This window comes from Ovis canadensis, chromosome 10, assembly GCF_042477335.2.
Source record: "Ovis canadensis isolate MfBH-ARS-UI-01 breed Bighorn chromosome 10, ARS-UI_OviCan_v2, whole genome shotgun sequence".
NCBI lineage: Eukaryota > Metazoa > Chordata > Mammalia > Artiodactyla > Bovidae > Ovis > Ovis canadensis.
Window position 1 is genome coordinate 87,368,718 of NC_091254.1, and position 14,533 is coordinate 87,383,250.

At 38.0% G+C, this 14,533-nt stretch overlaps 1 protein-coding gene across 1 annotated transcript in view; it reads left to right on the forward strand.

Moving 5' to 3' along the window:
• HS6ST3 (heparan sulfate 6-O-sulfotransferase 3) overlaps window positions 1-14,533 on the forward strand; it is a 711,802-nt gene that overhangs the window by 626,338 nt on the left and 70,931 nt on the right. The gene's annotated exons all lie outside the window — the stretch shown is intronic.

The following is a 14,533-nucleotide window of genomic DNA, read 5'->3' on the forward strand; positions in this document are numbered from 1 at the left end:
CCTATTACACTGCAAGACTATTTTTTCCCCCAACCTCCCTACCATCTGTCCTGATTCTGCATTGGAAAATCTCCCTGATACTCCATCCAGAAGGGCTAAGCAAAATCAATATGGCAACAGCAGACTGCTGATGCATTCCAGCTTTTAAGTGGGATGTTGTTATGATTAACTATGGCCCAGCTCCTTACCTCTCTATTATCCCAGTGCTATCTCAAAACACTTCAGTCACTCATCACATTCAATTAACTCTATATGCTTCCTAAAAATGCAACATAAGGCTGAAAGAAATATGAAGGGGGAAAAAAAGATCAATTATACTTAGCTTTCAGCAAGATTGAAATAATATGGTTTTCCCTTTTTGTCTATTTTGGTTAAAGACCAATCAATACATAAGAATATCTTGTTTTTTAAAATAGGGGCTGTGAAAATCATTTACACTATCTATCCTTTTAAGTGCCATATGCTTAGCTAGAAATTATACAGAACCCTTGAACTTTTTTTCAGTATTACTACCCCCAAATAGGAAAGAATCTTTTTAAAAACTTTATAACACCTAATTATATTAAGCAATCTGTCACTGTTGACTTTTCATCATCCAGCTACTAATGAATATGTGTATCTCTCTAATTATTAGAGGATAGCCCTTCATAGTGTGGCAGTTTTGAGTAATGACAAGGGTCCAGTGGTGTTTGAAGTAGATTGAGATTTAGAGTCATGGAGACAGTATACTCAAAAAATGGTGGTGCTAGGGTGTCACACGAATCATTCACATATGAAAGTCTCTTAGGAGCAGGGTAGATATTAGGAAGATATACTCAGGAGGCATTTGATTGTAAGGGTCAAAAATTTTAACTAATGTAAAAAACAAATTCATTCATTCATGGAAAGCTGGAGGTGAATCTCACCTCATACATCATTTTTCTTGATCTATCTCTCAGTATGTCTCTTTCGTTCTGTGTTTACCTCATCCTCTGTGTTGCAAACAAGAACTTTCCATCTGGCATGAAAGATGGTTATGGATATCCCCGGATTTCCAGCTTCCTTGTTGAGCAAAGAAATATAAAGAGAACTGTGTCTTACGAAGCCCATGTACAAATTCCAGGACAAGGTTTCCTGAAGCCATGCTTAGATCCTTTCTTGGACCAGTCACTGGATGGAGAAACAGAGATCCAATGCTTGCTTGGACCAAGGGCATGTTCCCCAGTGACCTGGGGGTTTGAGATCCTAGAAAAATGGAAGTCATCGGGACAAAACCTTTTAATACAGTTGGAAAGGAACAACACCAGTCAAAATTAAAAGTTCTTAATTTATATGGAGGAAAAGCTTTGGGTTCTGGTGAATTAATTAATCACAACTAGTCCAAATGGGGAATCGATCAATGTAACTCCTGCTGCCCTATTTAGACAGCTATATCAGAGCTAAGCTAGCTTGAAAGGGTCTCACATGCGATCCTTACGTTCTCTCCATGGACGACTTCTTTTCATAAATGTTTTTACCTGATCTCATCCATTACAGTGGACACTTTCAAGCTTCATTAAGTGACTGTATCTTGCCAATTTCTCTGCCTGGTTTATAGTAGAACCTCAAAAATGTCTGTGAAGAATAATAATCATGCATTTTTCTTCCCTTTGTAGAGAGACTGGTAGGGACTCTGAAATTAGATGCTCTATAACAGTGTGAGTTCTTGCTGTTTTCAAACTGTCTTCATTTGAGTTGGCACTTGGTGTGTGTATCAGTCACTCAGTTGTGTCTGACTCTTTGCGAATCCATGACCTGCAGCCTACCAGACTCCTCTGTCCATGGAGTTCTCCAGGCAAGAATATTGGAGTGTGTTGCCATTTCCTCCTCCCGGGGATCTTCCCTACCCAGAGATTGATCCCAGGTCTCCTGCACTGCAGGCAGATTCTTTACTGTCTGAGCCACCAGAAAAGCCCTTGGTAGTCTCCCTCAAATTCCTGGTCTCTCCTACCCCTGGTTCCCTTATTGCCCTTTAGTTTAGACAATAGATAACCCACACATTGAACTACTTTTAGTTCACCAGATCTTTAGAATTACCTCTCATTGTCCACTTTCTCTTTCTGCCATGTTATTCTCACTAACATAGAAAATTAACAGTTGATTTCATAGGTACTTGGTGAGTTACTGAAACTAGCATAGAATGTGTAACTGTCAGGTGTTTGCTTTTTGACTAATATCTCTGCAAATAGACTGTGTGCTTAATATGAGTAAATTATTTCCTTATTTTGCCTTAACATGGTGATTGCAATGGAATACTATGCAACTGACAAAGTAACCTTGTTGAAGATAAGAAATCAAGATGTTTTTTAACATTTTAAGTGAAAAAACACAATATATATAATCTAATGTCTTGTTATTAATATATATGTAACTATATATAACTACTGCTACTGCTGCTGCTAAGTCGCTTCAGTCGTGTCCGACTCTGTGTGACCCCATAGAAGGCAGCTCACCAGGCTGCCCCCTCCCTGGGATTCTCCAGGCAAGAACACTGGAGTGGGTTGCCATTTCTTTCTCCAATGCATGAAAGTGAAAAGTGAAAGTGAAGTCGCTCATATATGCAAATAATATGTTTAAATGCATGTGTTCATTAGTTTTCTAATATGCCTCTGGATTTGTTAATATTTTATTGGAGATTCTTGCATTTAGATAATTTATAATGATACTAACTAATGTGGATATTTTCAACTGTACTTAGTACACTCACATAACTTTTCATTTTTAATTAATTATTTATTTTTGATGAGGACCATTTTTCGTCTTTATTGAATTTCTAACCATTCTGCTTCTGTTTTATGTTTTATTTTTTGACTACAAAGCATGTGGAATCTTTGCTCCTTGACCAGGGATTGAACCTAAACCCCCTGCGTTAGAAGGCAAAATCTTAACCACTGGACTGCTAGGAAAGTCCCTCAGATAATTTTTAGAATCACCTCGTGTGTCTGCAGAAATGCCACTTTTCTAATATTATTTATATTTCTCCTTTTATCAGATTGGTCAAAACTTCATATATTTCACACTTTTATTTACTCAGCTCTATAGTATCTTGCCTGGAGAATCCTATGGATGAAGGAGCCTGGTGGGCTACAGTCCATAGGGTCACACATAGAGTCGGATGCGACTGAAGCGATTTAGCATGCATGCATGCATAGGAGAAGGAAATGACAATCCACTTCAGTGTTCTTGCCTGGAGAATCCCAGGGACGGAGGAACCTAGTGGGCTGCCATCTACGGGGTCGCACAGAGTTGGACACAACTGAAGCGACTTAGCAGCAGCAGCAGTAGCATAGTCTCTTAGTTTTCTAGTTAATTAATTTCTAATTTTATTTTTCATGAGTTTACCTCTATGCTCTCCTCAGCTTTATTCTGCTGCATTTATCATTTAATTCAAAAATATCCCTCAGTATCACAATCCAGAGTTAATAAATAAATGAGTTTATCAATTACCCTACTCCATGGGCCTAACAACAAATCAAGCTTAAAATTCTTGGCTCTCAATCTATTATGCTATAATTAAATTGAAGAAGAAATTATTTTGAGTAAAGAGTCCTTAATAACAGTAGAAGTCTCCCACAAGTGTTTTGCCTATAATAACTGGAAGACATAGTAATCATATGTTCCAAATCCCCTCATTTACATATTTAAATTACTCTAGTACCATTGCTTCCCTGGTGGCTCAGTGGTAAAGAATCCACCTGCCAATGCAGGAGACATTGGGTCTCCTGCAGACATGATCCCTGGATTGGGAAGATCTCTTGAAGAAGGAAATGGCAACCTCCTCCAGTATTTTTGCCTGGAAAATCTCATGAACAGAGGAGCCTGGTGGGCTACATTCCATGGGATTTCAACAACAATATCATTCAAGAGACCTGCACCAAGTTACCAAGCATTACAAGGCAGGCAGCTGATAAAAAATATTAATAACAGCGACAGTTACATGGCACAACTAAAACTACCACCTTTTGAAATTGCTTCTGTACATGCTGTCTAGTTCTGTACAACCTCAAGAAAAAAACAGGGATTATAAGAGATGCAATATCCTACAGCTGCAGCCTATACAGGAATTGGTACCTTGACCATGGGTCCAGTCCTTGACCTCCCCTTCATCGCCAGGAAGCCACATCCCGTCTTCAACACGCCTGTCTGTCTTTGACAGTGAAGTAAAGATAAAGGTACATGCCACATACCTCCTCCCTGCAATTCTTTCATTATATCAACAGGAGTGTTATTGTTAATGAGATAATGCTTTCAAAATGCTTTGTATGTCTTTGACCAAAAGGAAAAAAAGAAAGAAAGAAGCTCTTTTTAAAAGAAGAATTGTCCTCTGGCCTTGATCTCAGATCTGAGTCTGACCCATGTGCCTTCTGTTGAGAAAAAGCAATTAACCATGGAGAAATTCAAGAAAGACTGGACACTTTGCCCAACAGGCAAGACACTAGGCATGACATAGCACACTATGAAATATCATCAGCTTCCTTTATGATTCTGTCAGCCTAAGTTGAAATGTTGGTGAAGCTTTTAAAATATAAAAAAGAAACATGTCAATAGTATTTTAGTTTCAAAGTGAAAAGAACATCATTTTTTGTTTATAAAAAATTATAGGTTCATTGAAACACCTTTTCAAACAATGTAGAAAAATGTAAAATTAAAATTTCCTGTTTTCTTCCACCCAGAGAGAATCATAATCTAGCCCATATCTCTTTCAGACATCAATCTTTGTGTGTTTGTATTAAGGAAATAATACAACTATTTTCCCCCTCATCACATATATGAATATCTTCTCAGATTTGTAAATAATATTTAAAATACAATTTATGTGGATATACCTACTGTTATGGGTTAAATGATGCCCCTTCTCACAAGATGTACATTGGAACCTACCACTACGACTTTATTTGGAAATAATGTTCTTTGCAGAAAGAGGGCAGCAGAGGATGAGATGACTAGATAGCATCACGGACTCAATGGACATGAATCTGAGCAAACACCAGGAGATGGTGAAGGGCAGGGAAGCCTGGCATGCTGCAGTCCATGAAGCCGCTAAGAGTGGGACATGACTGATAGACTGAACAACAACAAAAGACGTAATTAGGTTACAGATGTTGAGATGAAATCATCCCAATGTATCCGAGTGGGCCATAAATCCAATTTTGCCATTATACCAGGAAGGCAGAGGGAAATGACACAGAGGAGAGGGCTGGGTGAGAAAGAGGCGGAGATTGGAGTGATGTAACCCAGGAAATCTGGAAGAGGAAAGGAAGCCCCTGGAAACTGAAGAGGGAAGGGACAAAACCTCCCCAATGTCTCTAGAAGGAGCACAGACCTGGTGCCATCTTGATTTGGGGCTCTGGCCTCCAGAGCTTTTATTTTAGGCAAAAAAATTGTAGTAATTTGTTATGACAGCCCTAGAAAATGAATACACATGTACACACATGGAAATTGATACAAGTGGATACATTCTTAGGTGAAACCTCCATTTCCAATATGTTCAAAAGGAGTAAATATATAACTAATCATAGATAATAAAGTGATTTCTCTTGAATATTATCTTTAAAAGAACAAAAGCTGATTTCTAGGACAGAGATAAATATGGTGTATATAACATATATATATATGTATAAATATATACATATACTATACATATATATGTGTATATATGTATAAATATATACATATACTATGGGCTTCCCTGGTGGCTCAGAGGTTAAAGCATCTGCCTCAAATGCGGGAGACCTGGGTTCAATCCCTGGGTCGGGAAGATCCCCTGGAGAAGGAAATGGTAACCCACTCCAGTATTCTTGTCTGGAGAATCCCATGGACGGAGAAGCCTGGTAGGCTACAGTCCACGGGGTCGCAAGAGTCAGACACGACTGAGCGACTATACCTACCTGCCTACCTATACATATACTATAATGCAACTCCACTCTTAAAAAAATTGTGCAATGGATGTACACATGAAAAAGGAAATCAGTCCTGAATATTCATTGGAAGGACTGATGCTGAAGCTGAAATTCCAATACTTTGGCCACTTGATGCGAAGAACTGTCTCACTGGAAAAGACTGATGCTGGAAAAGATTGAAGGCAGGAGGAGAAGGGGACTACAGAGGATGAGATGGTTGGATGGCATCACCAACTCGATGGACATGAGTTTGAGCAAGTTCCAGGAGTTGGTGATGGACAGGGAAGACTGGTGTGCTGCAGCCCATGGGGTCACAAAGAGTCAGACATGACTGAACAACTGAACTGAACATGTATAATGCATATGATAAATACATATACACACATAATCGAAGATATATAGAGAACTATATAGAATTATTTAGGTTACAATTATTTGCATGGGCTTCTCTGGTGACTCAGATGGTAGAGAATCTATCTGCCTAAAATGCAGGAGACGGATGTTCAATACCTGGGTCAGGAAGATCTCCTGGAGAAGGATATGGTACCCATTCCAGTATTCTTGGCTGGAGAATTCCATGGATAGAGGAGCCTGGCAGACTACAGCCCATAAAATCACAAAGAGTGGGACCTGACTGAGCGATTTTCACTTTCACTTTATTTGCATAATTTGCAAATAGAAATGTTTTTTCTTTTATTTTTGATTGCACCAGATGTCCTGCAGGACCTTGGTTCCCCAACCAGGGCTTGAACCCAGGAGTCAGCAGTGGAAGCACTGAGACCTAATCACTGGACTGCCAGGGAATTCTAGGGAATAGAAAATTTTTAAGCTAATAATTTAAAAAGCAAAAACTCATGATTTGATCACCAGATTTAAGAACAGGATTATTACTAATACTGATGAAGCTACATATGTGGTCTTTTTGCTCCTACATACTCTGGAATATCCTTCAGATGTAACTACTCTGACTTTAAAAAAAAAATCATTTATTATTTTTTAAAGTTTTATACCCAGGTTTCTCTAAATACTGTATTGCTCTTCTTTTGAGTTTCTCTAATGGTATCGCAGTCAATGTATTCATTTCAGAGATGCTTTCATCACTGAGTGAATATTTCTATGATTGATCCATGGGCTACATTTATACTGTTGTGTTTCTGGTTTTCTACTGATGGATATTGGAGTTATTTGCAGCATTTGCTAGTGTTTGCTACTAACATGCCTGGGCCTGTCCCATTGTGTACTGGACTTGTACATTCTCAGGACATACACAAGCTTAGGTGTAGAAAATGATGCCAAATTGTGTTTTCGATGTGTTGACACCAATTAACACTCCTGCTGGCAGTGTAGGAACATTTCCTGTTGCTCCACATACTTTCCAAAACTTGGAAACTTATTTTGCCAGTCTCGTAAGTGCAAAATGGGATCTTGTGATCTTAATTTGCATTTTTCTGATTGATAATTGAGTTGAGCATTTTAAAATGTTTTAAGACTATTTGTGTTTCCCACTGTATGAGGTACTTATTCATGTCTTTTGATCATTTTTCTACTGAATCATGTCTTTTCATGTTGATATTTAAGATTTCTATGCATATTCCAGATATCTTGTCAGTTACATATGTTGTAAATATATTCTCTCAGTTTGCACCTAATCTTTCATCATTTTTATAATGTCCCTTGATGAAAGTTTAATTTAATGGAATTAAATGCACCTATCATTTTTTAAATTTTTGTTTGTGTCTTTTGAAAACTGTTTCCAGCTTCAAGGAGTATATTTTCTTCTAATAGCTGCAAAATGCTGCCTTTTATAGTTAAAACATTTGGTGGTGATTTTTGTGAATGGTGTGAGAGCAGTGTTCAAATTTAATTTCTTTCACTTACGAGTTGTACCAGGGCATATTCTTGAAGAGGCATTTGTTTTCCTAGAGATTCGTATTGCCATGTCTGTCATAAATCTGTTCTCTCCATTCAGTTTTATTGGTCCCCCCGCCCCAATCTATCCCTGTAATTACCCTACAGTGTTTTAATTGCTGGAGCCTTAAATTGATCATGTAGGGCAAGTCTTCATAACTGATTCGTCTTTTACAGCAGCCTTTACCATTTTGCTTTTAAATATACATGTTGAATCACCTGGGCAATTTTCTTAAAAGCAAACAAAAAACAACCCCGATGAGATTTGGATCTTTAGATAAATTTGGAGAGGGATGTACCTTTTATGATAGTAAGTCTTCCTTCCTCCGAACATGCTAAATCTCATTATCTAGTTATGACTTCTTTAATGTCTTTCCATAGCATTGTAAAATTATGTCCACAATGGTCTTCTACATCTTTTCCTAGACTCTTTTTAGGGAGTTTCCCTGGTGACGCAAGTGGTAAAGAACCTACCTGCCAAGGAAGAGGACGTAAGGATGCAGGTTCAGTCCCTGGGTTGGGAGGATCCCCTCAAGGAGGGCACGGCAACCCACTTCAGTGTTCTTGCCTGGAGGGTCCCATGGACAGAGGGGCCTGGCGGGCTACAGTCCATAGGGTCACAAAGAATCAGGCACGACTGAAGCACTTAGCAAACATGTAGTAGGAATGTCCATAATGGCCTTCTACATCTTTTGTATGATTTTTGGATAATTTATATTTCTGTTGCTATTTTAAATGCTATCTTTAAAAAAAAATGTACATTTAAAAATTGTTATCGATGGTGTATTGATTGTGGGTTAATCTTATTTCTAGCCTGATTGCTAAACTTTTATTAATTTAGTAATTAGATTTTCTGTGTAGGTAATTATATTATCTGTGAATAATGACATATTTTTTTCCATTCTAGTTCTTATATTGTAAACTTTAGTTTTCATGTGTTACTACACAGCAAGAACCCATAATGTAAGTTGTATAGAAGCAGATAGAGGACATAGTTCTATTGCTGTTTGTTTTAAAGTGATTGCTTCTAACATTTTAGTGTTAAGAATGTTTTGGATTTGGGTTTTGGGAACTATTCTTTATTGGAATCAAGAAGTTCTCTTTTATTTCCAGCTTACTAATTGCATCAATTTTATCATGAATTTTTCTTCATGAATTGAGAAGCTATATAATTTTTCTTCTTCTTTTACTTATTAATGTGCTGAAGTGTATTATAGATTTCTACTGTCAAACCACCTTTGTAACTTTGGGAACTTTTAAATGATAAATGGTATTAAATACTGTTCATTTTTTTTCTTTGACTATTGAGATAATTTTTCTTCTTCTTTTAGTGAATATAGTGAATTATACTGATTCATTTTCATATAGTAATCAAATCTTCCATTCCCTGACAAATCATGTGTGTCCATGATGTATTATCTTTTTTATATTTATATTATAGAATCACTATCACTTAATGTGGAATCTAAAACTAACAAAAAATAAAAAACAAAAAGCAAAACAAACAAACAAACAAAACTGCAAAAACAACAACAACAACAACTCACAAAAAAAGGTCAGATTTCTGTTTAAGGTGGAGTATGGGGGAAGGGGAATTGGGGAAATGGGGTAAAAGAAAGTGTTGCTCAGTCGAGTCCAACTCTTTGAGACCTCATGGACTGTAGCCCGCCAGGCTCCTCTGTCCATGGGATTCTCTAGGCAAGAATACTGGAGTGGGTAGCCATGCCCTTCTCCAGGGGATCTCCCTGACCCAGGGATTGAACCCAGGTCTCCCACATTGCAGAGGGATTCCCTACCATCTGAGCCATAGGAAAGTTGAACACTGGAGTGGTTTAAAGGTACAAATTTCCAGTTAGAAGATAAATAAGTATTAGGGATGCAATGTACAACACAATGACTGTGTAATATGTAGAAAGGCTAAGATAGGAAACTCTTAAGAGTTCTCATCACAAGGAAAACTAATTGTTTCATCTTTTTTTTCCCCCTTTTTTATTGCATCTATATGAGATGATGGCTGCTAAGTAAACTTGTGGTAATAATTTCACAATATATGCAAGTTAAACCATTATGCTATACACCTTAAACTTATACAGAGATGTGTATCAGTTATATCTGAATAAAACTGGAAAAAATGAGGTGTGTGTGTGTGAGATTGTCAAGTTCCTTGCAATTGAAACATGTAGCTATTTAGATATATACCATCAAACCAGAGTGGGAGAGTTATTTTAAAATGTTCTAAATGTTGAATGTTGTTAGGACACAAATTTTAAACCTTTTACATTGCATACACTCAACAATAAAAGGTGATTTTATAGTTGTGTTCACCTCTCTTGCAGGCTGGCTCTACATGGACTCCACATGGAACCTTATTCTCTCCTTTCAGGTTGTTCTTGTCGCCCTGTGAATAAAATTAACAAAGAATTATTCATTGGCTCAACGGCCTTATTCAAGACTGCTTCTTTTTAGGAGAATGAGATATTTTTATTTGAAGTCCAACCTGTTCTTTAACTGTTCAAGTCACTGATTCTAAATAATTAGCACTTACTAAATTTATCTTGTAAGAACTGAACATTTTACAAGCCTTGGCAAAGTTGAAAGGTATTGCATTCTTCCTTCATCCCATTATTCCTTTCACAGCTCTTTTTCCTCTTTTACTTATCCCTTCCACCTCTTTCTTTTTCATTAGGCTGCTTTCTCTCCATTTCAGTCCTTTAATTTTTAGAAAAAAAATGCAATAAAATTTAAAAAAGAAAAACAAGTTACTGGAACCAATCTTCTCCCCTAATATGGCCCTTATACAAGGGTGGTTTAGTCCTTTTTGAGGGAAATGATTTGCAAATGTGAAATGATGTGGCACATTGCCCATTTAGATTCTTTGGAAGTCTGAGGAAAGAAGGCATAGGTAAGGAGCAGTGGAAAGAAAAGCTTGACCTACTAAGAAGTTTTCCAAGCCAGCTAATTTCACCAAGGTTATTCAAAAATTTGACATAGGTGTATACCTCAAATGAATTAACATAGCCTAAAGGTTGGGTAGCTCAGCTGGTAAAGAATTCACCTGCAGTACAGGAGACCCCAGTTCCATTCCTGGGTTGGGAAGTTCCCCTGGAGAAGAGATAGGCTACCTACTCCAGTATTCTTGGGCTTCTCTGGTGACTCAGATGGTAAAGGTTCCACCTGCAATGTGGAAGGCCTGGGTTCAGTCCCTGGGTTGGGAAGATCCCCTGAAGGAAGACATAGCAGCCCACTCCAGTATTCTTGCCTGGAGAATCTCCATGGACAGAGGAGCCTGGCGGGCTACAGTCCCTGGGGTCACAAAGAGTCAGAAATGACTGAGCAGCTAAGCGCAGCACGGCACAAAGGTTAAGAGACCCAGACTGGGTGGGTTCAAACCCTGGCTCCACCTTTAGGAGCCACACAGCTTGGACAAGATTCTCAATCTCCTTTTGCATTCTCCTCCATAAATTGGAAGTTACTGTGGTACCTACTTTCAAACATTGTTGATTAAATGAGACGATATTTGTAAAGCACTTCAAATAATGTTGGACATATAGCTCGAGTTTCCTAAATAGATAAAAGTTAAATAAATGGGGAAAAATTGGACAGGAGAGTTAGTTACATGTCTTCTTGCATTAAAGTGCTTTTCAAAGATAATTATTCTTGGATAACCTTGAAGATAGAAAATAATTTTCAAAGGAAAATGTAGTGTTCAGGAAAACAATAGAAATGAAAGAAATTACAGTGACTTGAAGCTGTGCCTACAGAATCACAACCGTTTGTACTTTAATTAAAAATAGTTCATAGTGTAAGAACAACATTTACTCACACCCATTTTAGATTCTAGGGACTTCCTCACATGGTCTTGCTCCTTCCTTAAATATTTTAAAGCCTTTTCTATTGAGTACACGAACAACACTAATTTTAGCTCCAATTGTTATATTTTGAAAGAAGCTTAAAAAAGTGTTAAGCCTGACTGTTTTCAAAGAGGATTTCTATAACAAGAAACTAGGACTGCTAGTTTGAAAGTGATTGGTCTTATTAACTGGAGAGAGAAGTATGGCCTGATGGAAAAGGAAAAAGGAGCAAGTAATGATTATATCTTACACTTCCATCCTAGGCTTCCCAAAGTACTTGAAACCAAGCCTCATTATCATTTCTTTAAATAGATGAAGCAAGAGAGATAGCCAGTTAAGTGCGGCTTCCCAAGGTCATACTCCAGCTTGCCAACATAGCGATAAAAATCCAATACACTTGATTAGTGTCCGCTGCCTACTCACCCTCTCAGCATTGATTTCATGCACGATGAGGAGAGGAGACAAGCAGGGTGATCTTCTCCGTCTTTCCAACCCCGCCATCTTGCTCAGTGCCTCCCCTTTTATTCTTCATTGATTGCATCTCAGCACGCTTTCCTTCACAACCATTTTTGTTCAGGCAGGATTCTTGCCAGTTAAGAGGTCATAATGACAAGTGTATTCCTGCCTGTTCTTTTTTTTTTTTTTTTTTTTGAGTTGATACAGTTCTACATATAGTTCTAATCCAGTGCTATACCATAGGTCCTTGTTCATTATTTTATGTATAGAAGTGTATATATTTTAACCTACTTATTTCACGTATGTATCTTTAAATTTGGCAAAGAAAAGTTTGTTTTATCGGAATATACTTGCTTTGCAATGTCATGTTGGTCTCTGCTGTACAGCAAAGTGAATCAGCCACTACATATGTACATATATCCTCTCTTCCCTGAATTTCCTTCCCATTTAGGTCACCAGAGAGCACTGAGCAGAGTTCCCTGTGCTGTGTGGTCAGATCTCATCAGTTATACATAGTAGCGTATATGCCAATCCCCATCTCCCAGTCTGTCTCCCCGTCCCTTTGGTATCCATACGTTTGTTCATTATATTTGTGCCTCTGATTCTGCTTTGCAAATAAATGTGCAATCTAGCAAAATGGTCTAGATGAACTTACCTGCCTCTTCCTCTTCTCTTGGGCCACTTTCACTCTTTCTCATCTTTTCAGCTCGTGAGGAAGACTTGAAGTCCTCACAAGTGTTTTGGTTTTTGTAGGTCTTTGTTTCATGGGTCACTTTTACCTGAAATGCCTGCCATGTTTGTGGTTGACCAGAAACCTTTGGGGATTTCATTCATTGTCAATGACTTTTGTTGTTTTCATTCAAATTTTAACTCATTGGCCACGTCTCTAAATGTAAGGGTTCCGTACAGTTCAGTTCAGTCGCTCAGTCATGTCCAACTCTTTGCGACCCCATGGACTGCAGCACACCAGGCCCCCCTGTCCATCACCAACTCCCGGAGTTTACTCAAACTCATGTCCATTGAGTTGGTGATGCCATCCAACCATCTCATTCTCTGTCATCCCCTTCTCCTCCCACCTTCAATCTTTCCCAGCATCAAGATCTTTTCAAATAAATCAGTTCTTCCCATCAGGTGGCCAAACGATTGGAGTTGCAGCTTCAACATCAGTCCTTCCAATGAATATTCAGGATTGATTTCCTTTAGGATGGACTGGTTGGATCTCCTTGAAGTCCAAGGGACTCTCAGGAGTCTTCTCCAACACTTCAGTTCAAAAGCATCAGTTCTTTGGGACTCAGCTTTCTTTATAGTAATGGTAGAGAAAGATAAAGGAATAGCCACTACATAAGAGCCTATTGAAGCTGGAACTCAAGGTAAATAAAATTAAAAATTCAGTCCCTGACTTGCACTAGCCTTATTTCAAGCATCCAATAGCCATGCACTGTCCCTTTCAGTTTTAGCCTCAGCCTTTGCATCTCTAGAGTGGAAAGTTTGGATTAAATGACTGTAAGATCACTCTGGCACTAGCATTCTGTGATTTTTTTCCCCCCAAGGACTTTTCTTGGGTTTGGCAATAATACCTTGGATTCTGTGAGCAAAAGCTCTCCCCCACAATCTCTCTCTCTCCATCTAGCAAAATGTACCTCTCATATATTCACCTTGTATGTTGGAACCAAGTGCTTGACAAAGAATATGGTAATGTATTCAACAAAAGCTTTGTGTACTAAATATAGCCTCAGAGTTTTAAAGAGCTTTTTTTTTTTCTTTTATGAGTGTTGGCAGCTGTTTTACTATGAAATAGGTCTCAGAAAGAGATGAGGACACATTCTATTTTGAGATAAAAGCTTCATCTGAGATGTAGGAACAACACTGTAATAAATGCTATTACAGTTAATGAAATAAGGGTAGCACCTGATTTTTATTTGATTGTATGAGGCAAATTCTTCCAAATTTCATGTATACATTCTCAGCATAAACTAGCAGTAGAGCCTGTCACCGATCAATCCAAACCGTAAGTTGGTCCCTGTTCCGTTTTTCTTTGCCACCCTGAGGTAGTAAGGGGATGGGGGGAAGCAAGAAAAATAGAGGTTAAAATGGTGGAGATTAGAATTTCCCTTTCTTTCCCCCAGTGTCCACATGAAAGGGCAACAACTAATTATCCAGCGAGAAACGCTTATGAACCTCAGTTTACAAACTAAAACAAATGTTCAAAAAATCATATAATGCAAAATTTCTGTTTCAATCCCTTTGAAAAGTAAATGTGACAATATAGTGTTAGTCATCTTAAAAGCGGGAATTTTGAAACCTTGAACACGGCCAATTTCCAACATTTGGATGACATGTGCTAATTGTCTTTCGCTTGTTATTTCTACCTCTTAATTAGGAAGATTCTTTAGCATATGT